Raw genomic sequence first — 8,356 nt, 5'->3', positions numbered from 1 at the left:
ATTTCAGGAGTTACAGCTAGTGGGGACTTAAGTTTATTTGATGACATAGTAAATTGTTTATTCATATTTGGCATTTAGTAGCCCATCAAAATCAAGAGTGAGGACCTGGAGGTAATAATTTTTAGCCAAAGAAGCTGTGTAGCATTTTTTGTAGTTCAAAAAGTTATTTGGAAATATCTGAGAGTCTTATAGTACTTTTCAGACCGCGTGCTTGATAAGATATAAACTTTTAATTGAGACTATAAAAAGTCATGAAAATTGATGTCTTTCTTGCAATCTACTTTACAAATTTGCACATATGTACAAGACATGGTCAACTTGAAGGAGCACGCCCTCGCCAATAGCTGACTTTCTCGAAACTAAAACCCCTTTAGTTCACACGTTGGCTTTTTTAATCCAAAAACCGTTTATAGTAATCTATTTACCATATGATTCGTGGCAGGTAATATGACTGCGTATAACGAGGGAGTGTGGTTTCCTGGGAAAAAGAACAACGGACGGATATGCAGTGGGGAGGTGGAAGCCTATTTGTCAGTAGAAACGAAGGAGTTGATAAAGAAGATGGCGGTAGAAGAAAGTTGTCTAGACATGACGTTATCCCTACGGTTGACCTGTCAAAGTGGATACAACGAAACGTCGATAAAGAAGACTATGTCATCTTTAAACTGGACGTGGAGGGCGCAGAGTATGGCATTCTGCGGAAAATGCTAAAAGATGGTACATTTGCGTGGATTGACAAGTGAGTATTGTTGTATCAATCGACAGAATAACCAATGACCCTTCGACCTTCCCTGTACCTGTACTCGTATCTTTCTTCTAGTCATTCTCTGTCTTTTCCAGTATTTCACTTTCCCAGTCTGTTGTCTGTCAGTATATATGTCTGTCTGTCTGTGTCTGTCTGTCTGTCTGTCTGTCTGTCTGTCTGTCTGTCTGTCTGTCTCTCTCTCGCTCTCTCTCTCTCTCTCTCTCTCTCTCTCTCTCTAATATAGCAGCTAACATAGACGTAGACATAGCTTGAGTCGACGAAAGTGAAACGAATTTTGTAATAACGAGGAGAGTAGTTACTTTCTCGAAAGCAAATAAGATTAACTACCGGCATCATTTGCTATATATTTTATACTGTATCATTTTATCCACATTTCTTCTGTTTCAGGTTTTAAGGGGAATATCATTCTTGGCAGCCAACAGGTGAAACAGCTGAAGAAAAGAAACGAATCACCGACGCCGTACCAAAGGAACTAAGAGACATTATCACGTGGTCAGCAGAGACAAAAGAATTCGAAGACTTTGGCATGGTTAACTTACCAAGGGTAAGTTCCATTTTCCTTTTCAACCACAGCATCGAGTCTACGCGGTTTAGGAATTCTTACAGTGTAGAATTATACCCAATTATAATTTCAAAGGTAGTGTCAGACGAGGGACGACGGGACGATGTCAATCCGGCAAACATTTATCATAGTGGCCTTTAGAGGGTAATTTGTAACGCTTTGAGGGCGTCGTCACATCTGAGAGCTCCCTCTAAGGGGTAAATTAGTTTTTGCGGGGGGGGGGGGGGGGCAGGGGGATTCATACCTCACCAGAGGACGAGATTTCAGTTAGCTTCCACCCGCCCCTACTCTTGAAATTCATTATCTTCCACCGTGTAGTGCATTATATTCTCATACGAGTGCTTTATTGAAGTTTTTACACGTGTGATTGCATCAAAGTTCTTTCTATTGTATCTACATTAATAGCGTTTCTTGAACTCGAAGCATCGTGACTTTATTGCATCCGTTGAACGGCAGTTTATTTCCCAGCAGGTGCAACATTATCAGACTCCCAAATTTTTACAATTCTTTTCTGATACATCACTTGTTGGGATCATTTTAAAGCTCTAGGTGAAAGAAAACTTTCAACAGCTTAGTTTTTCTAAATTCGAAAATTTCACCACAGAGTTCACGCGGGATGAGAACATTTTGAATTTTAAATATCGGTTACCCCGGAATTATATTCTTGATTTTGAAAAAAATGGTTGAAAGATTCCTTAAGGAAAGCTTGACCAAAAGTTTGTCTTTCACTTTCGAGGCGCAGACTACCTTAAAGCGGACACCTTGCCTCAGACCGCCAATTTATATTTACTGCTTTCTTTCTTGTAGCCCGTTACTTGCAGAGGGTAATAGGTGTATGGCTTGATCAAAGGTTGTTTCGGTTTCGAAAGTATATGCCATGACCATTCGAAAAGCAGATCTTGAAGACATTTTCACTTTTGCCATGGCTCGGTGTCATTTTTGTACACCTGTAAACCATATTTTAGCGTAAAGCACATGAAAATAGCTGAGTTTTTTAAAAAACCAAAGTATAAGAAGAAAAAAAGGTTGCAAAATGTGCCTTTTACCGGTGGAATGTATTTCTATGCAACGTTCATAATAAAAATAATGTACATTGAATTTCAAGTGGATAACACAACTCAGAAAAAATCTTATCCCCAGAAAAATGAGTATATGTCTCTTTAATGCAGAGTAACACAATTATTTTATCAGAATGAAATCGTTATTGCAGCAAAGTGGTTTTGCACGACTGACAAAGACACGTTGGAAAGTTTCGAAACGCCGTTTACAAGAATAACAAAATATTGAAGTCAATTCGCTAAGGTCAAAGCACTATCCTACTGATTTACACAAATATAATGTTAACGCATCACTAACAACCGTAAACCGAAGTGTGAAGTTGCCTTCATTTGCTTTGTTTTTTATTGATTTCATTCATATTCTGGTATTTACAGATTCCAGATGACACGCCTGGTTCAGAAGGGCAAACGATCAACAGCTGTGGCGTCATCGACGAGAAAACTGTCGTATCCGTCGTTATAGAAGTTGGAATGAATGCCAAAAGAGCGCTGAAACTAATCGCTACAATTGCAGCATACCCCATTGATGTCCCCTGACTTTGTTTGTGTACGGTGACTTTGTGGAGGCATTCCCAGATCTTGTTCAAAAGTGGAGTACAAAATACGAAATTGGTATTCGATGTGATGGGCCGATGTCTCCTGGTCACTGGGAAATACAGTACTCAAATGCCATAAGACTTTCCATCGTCAGCGCCGAGAGGCGATTCTCTGACATTGGTCTCCAAGCTCGATATATTCTTCCTCCGGGTGTCAACAAAGTAATTTCTGATGTTGTGACGAAGAGGAAATTTCGATTGATACAGCCTACGACTACCTTCCCGCCACAAGGTACGTTGTTTATCATAAAACTCGTGAATTAACTGGCCATTGAGCTGATAACGAGGAGGATGCCCATTCAAACCATTCAGGATTACTGACTCCGTTGTTTTGTTCTTCCCTTGGTATCTCCTTACTAGAGTCATCAGTTTACACGTTTTAGCCAGGGCTCCCTGCGAAATACCTGGTCTTGAGTTTTAAGATGCACAATGTATATATATATATATATATATATATATATATATATATATATATATATATATATATATATATATATATATATATATATATATAATATTTATATGTATATATAACACGATTGGAACTAATTTGGGATAATTGGATGGTGAAGTCATGTATCTTTAATCTGCAATTGTAACCTTGTCTGCTTTTCATTTTTAGTAATACCTTTGTTTTTATGACATATTTGTAATATTGCAACATTCAGCGATAGGCCACTTAACTTTTTGAGAAATTCGAAAAATATGAATATCCAATTATCGCTAATTAGTTCCAATCGTGTTATATATATATATATATATATATATATATATATATATATATATATATATATATATATATATATATATATATATATATACTTTTTAGACAGATATAGCTAAACTTTCGATTCAGCTCGTTGCGAGGTACTACTGAGCCATTCGCATTTGCTGTCCTATTCAAAGTTTAGAATGTCTCTGTCTGATGCTTGTAGATATGCATGAAAATGAAGTTAATGTCTGTACTGGCTGATGTAATTTTATAATAATACCATTCTGCTCCCCTTCGGCTTACACCATCAGCAATATGACAGAGCCGTTTCTGTTGTAAACATAATTTTTGCATAATATTAAATAATTAATGATGATATTTGCATAATATTATTAATAATATTTCCACCAATACCACAGGATTCATGAACGTCGGACACCTTATACTGACCCGCTATGTTTTTCTTTTATCTAGCTACAAGTGGCAATCTTACACCCCAAAACTACCACAAGTTCCGAGATGTGGAGAAAGTTCCCAAGGCTTTGAAAATGATCCACGATGGATTGTCCAAGTCTGGAGGAATTTTAAGTCTAGACTCCGATTTTTCCGATAATTACATGATATCAGTTTTCTTGTTAGATTATCTTTACCAGACATCGGGACATGAAATTGTGGATTTGTCTAAATGTATTCCGTAGCACGACAGTGTGCATGACTGCCTCCACAATATTCACAGGCTATGAGGTGTTTTTCGTACGTTGTTAAATTTAAACCTTTATGAAGACTGAATTTTCTTTTCATAATGAATTATATTTTTCGGAATTTTGTACTTTCCTAGTTACGTAACGATCAATAGCCTGTCGTATGGTTCATATGGCTTTGACATTTGACCGTAGTGTACATTGCTTTGTTCAAATTGCCAACGCAGCATATATTGTGTAATCTCTGCTTCTTTTTTTTTATTTAATTCAAAAAAAGCACAACAAGAAAGGAGAAAAACAAGAGGAAAGGAAAAGACAAAACCCACGGGGAAAAACTACAAAAAATGAGAAATTAAATTTTACAAGTCTTTTAAGATTCTATCTAACACCTGCATAGAATCCCTAGTCTTACGGTTGTTGCTATTATATTCGAGAATTTTTCTATAATATCTAAGCTTTTCTACGAGTACGGCCGGCTTTGGAATGATTTTGGCAAATCTACAACTGTAAATATATCTTTTTGTTAAAAGACAAATAAGATTCCAGCTCTGAAACAAAGTTTCTGTATTTGTGATCCCAAGAATTACTTCCTTTTCTGTAAAGTTAACATTGCTTCTTGTGAAAAGAAAATTCCAAATTTGTTTCACTTGGAACATTCGTAAAATAGATGTCTAATGGTTTCAGTCTCTTGGTTACAAAAAGTACAAGTCTCATGTTCAGAAAGGTTTCTCAGGAAAAGAAATCTGTTTGTTACAATAATACGATTAAGGACTTTGAATTGAAGGCTTTGAAGAGCCACATCATCTGTCACTTTTTGGGTAAAATATAATATTTCGAAAAGTTCTCTTTACAAACATTGAAAATAGTACACCACGTCTCCCTAGAGGGCTGTGGTTTAACCTTGGCTTTTACATCTAATTCAAGATATTTAGCATACACGGTTTACAAATCTGTTTGTTTATAATAGGATTGCGACTGAAATTGTCATCCATCTCAAAACCTGAAACAATTGCCTTCTTCCAAACTGGGGGAATTGCATCAATAATACCATAATCGGTTGAAAAATCATATTTTCTGCAAAAACTTGTAAAAGATAGAAAATTTCTATTTTCGTCCACAAGATCTCTTTTAAGTAAACACCTTGCTGTGCCCATGACTTATAGAAAATGACGTCATCGTTAACACGTATCGACGGGTTAAACCATAACACTTGGTGTATATAATCACTAACATTGCATGGTGAATAAGAAAGTTCCGACCAGTCATAGAAAATTTCACTCCAAAAAACATACTTGTTTAGTTTACAGTTGATTAAAGTCTTAATGTGATTTTTCCCAAGATAACGAAAGACTCTGGTGTCTAATTTCAAAAAGCTGGAAAGCAGATTCTTCCACCGACTTTTGCTCTCAGGGTTTAGTAGTCTCTGTATCCAGGCGTGTTTCAAAGATTTTTGAAAAGTCAACAGGTGTACCATATTTAGCCCACCATCAAGTAGATTTAAGCAAAGTCTGCTCCTATTTATATTATCTTTTTCACCACCCCAAATGAGGTTGTAAAAAGAAGACTCAAGTTTCTTGATCTGCGAAGACTTAAGTAAATTTGGGAACACTGAGAGGCAATGAGTCAGTTTTGGAATCGCTAACGTTTTGATAACTGTAATTTTACCAATCAGTGTTAGTGGACGCTTAGACCAACTTTGTAGAAGATTTTTAATCTCGGTAATGATTGGAGAATAGTTCAGATCGTATAACATCTCCAAATCAACATCAAAGGTACAACCGAGGACGGTGAAGGGCTCGTCTGTCCACTTTAATTTTTTATAAGGAATAAGGATGCGTTTACTATGTCTTGATGCACCTATCCAAATCACCTTTGTTTTCTCAACATTAATCTTAAGGCCAGAAACATCAGAAAATTTATCAAGAATATTCAAAACTGAAATAAGGCTATTTTCAGTACCATCTAAGAACATGAAAGTATCATCAGCATATTGCCCGAGAAGATAACGTTCATTATACAAAGTAATACCATGAACATCGGGGGAATTTTTTAAAGCAATTGCCATTAGCTCAACAACAATAATAAAAAGGTAAGGAGATAAGGGATCGCCTTGCCTTACTCCTCTACTTAGATTAAAAAAGGGTGAGAAATAACCTTGTTCAGGACACAACTGCTAGTATCATTATAAAGAGTCCAAATCCAATTTCTAATACCGTTACCAAAATTAAAAAAAATTAAAGCATTATCTATACATGTCCATTCAACAGAATCAGAGGCCTTTTCAAAATCTATTAACAGTAGCAATCCTAGGACATTTTGAACATTTGTCTGCTGTAAAATATCATAAATTAAACGTGTATTTTCACCAATATAACGACCTTTGATGAAACCCTTTTGATCAGGACTAATGATAATATTCAGAACTCGTTTAATACGAGTAGCGATAACAGATGCAGCAATCTTATAATCGGTGTTTAACAAAGTAATTGGCCGCCGTTTTTAATAAACTGTCTGTTTTTCCCTGGTTTCGGGATACAGGTGATTACACCTCGACGCTGGGAAATCGAAAGTGTCCCAGTATCGAGCGCTTCATTTAAACATCTTACAATCAGTTTACTGATGTCCTTCCAGAAAAATTTATAAAACTCAGCCTGGAAACCATCACAACCTGGACTTTTCCCATTATCCATATGTTTAAGAGCATTACTACACTCCTCCATCGTCAATAAGCCCTCTAAACTTTCACTTTGTTCCTCCGACAATTTGGGTACATCGTGGAGACGAAAGTCGGACATAAAGGAGTTAATTGAATCTTTAACCCCTGACTGGTAAACAACTTTTTATAAAACGTGGCAGCTTCAGTTAAAATGTCCTCCTGGCTTGTCAAAATCGTTCCATCATTACAAGTAACTTTTCCATGGTTCTATGAGTGAAGCGACGTTTTTCCAAATTACAGAAGTAACGTGTAGCTCTTTCACCATTTTGGATCCACCTCGCTCTAGAACGGAGGAGCACTCCTTTCATATAATACTGACGTATTGACTCTAATTCAAGCTTTTTCTTTTCTAGCACCTCGGCAGTATCTTGATTTGAATGGAGACTTACCTGCTGTTCAAGACAATCTATTTCTTTCTCTTTCCTTTTATCTCTTGTTCTTTTCAGCCTTGCAGTATATTGAATAGTAGCTCCACGAATATTCATTTTGATAGTTTCCCATAGCAAAGAAGTGCTAATTGTAAACTCTGCAGAACTAATATCATCTACCTTACTATTCTTAGAATACGCTAATAAAGTATCATTTATAATATTTTTAACCATGTTTACATATTCATTATCGGTAATAAGACTTGCGTTCAACTTCCAAAAACCCCTCCCGCTATCAGACTTGAACAGATTTAAACTCAAACAAACTAAAGAATGGTCTGTGCGGTAACCTGGTTTGATCACACAATTACTTGTCCGAGCTTCAATATCAGGGGTAAGAAGAAAGTAGTCAAGACGACTTTGCTTGAAAGGTCGTTTCTGACGCCAGGTGAAAACATGCTTGTCTGGGTGAAATGAACGCCATATGTCAACAAGATAATATTCATCAACTAACCCGTCAAATTCGTTTAGCATTTGGGTTATTCATATTCATATAACCTTTAGTGTCCAGCTGATAGTCACGTACAACATTCCAGTCCCCACCACAGATAATAGACTCGTTTTCAAAGGAATCAAAGTAAATCTGCAAATCGTTAAAGAATTGAGGATTGTCGTCATTCGGAGCATAAATATTTACAAGAGTCAACCTTTTATCACTAACAGAAATATCAATTGCAATAATTCTACCCTCTAAATCACATTTAGTATCATGGATTTTATATTCAAATGAGTTATTAAACAAAATTGCAACCCCACCTTTTTGACCAGAAGTTGAATTAACAATACAAGAAAAACCCCATTGTAGCTCCCAAATGTT

The 8,356-nt window shown here is 36.3% G+C and overlaps 1 long non-coding RNA gene across 1 annotated transcript; it reads left to right on the top strand.

Moving 5' to 3' along the window:
- The first annotated feature begins 1,160 nt into the window (after positions 1–1,160).
- LOC139124131 (uncharacterized) lies at positions 1,161–4,387 on the top strand. The gene is made up of 3 exons (XR_011549867.1): positions 1,161–1,310; positions 2,762–3,214; positions 4,169–4,387. It is a non-coding gene; the product is annotated as an uncharacterized lncRNA (long non-coding RNA).
- Positions 4,388–8,356: the final 3,969 nt, after the last annotated feature.

Source organism: Ptychodera flava (genome assembly GCF_041260155.1).
Source record: "Ptychodera flava strain L36383 chromosome 23 unlocalized genomic scaffold, AS_Pfla_20210202 Scaffold_23__1_contigs__length_28996876_pilon, whole genome shotgun sequence".
Classification (NCBI taxonomy): domain Eukaryota; kingdom Metazoa; phylum Hemichordata; class Enteropneusta; family Ptychoderidae; genus Ptychodera; species Ptychodera flava.
The sequence above is the reverse complement of the archived record's forward strand: the minus strand, read 5'-3'. Positions and strand labels throughout refer to the sequence as shown.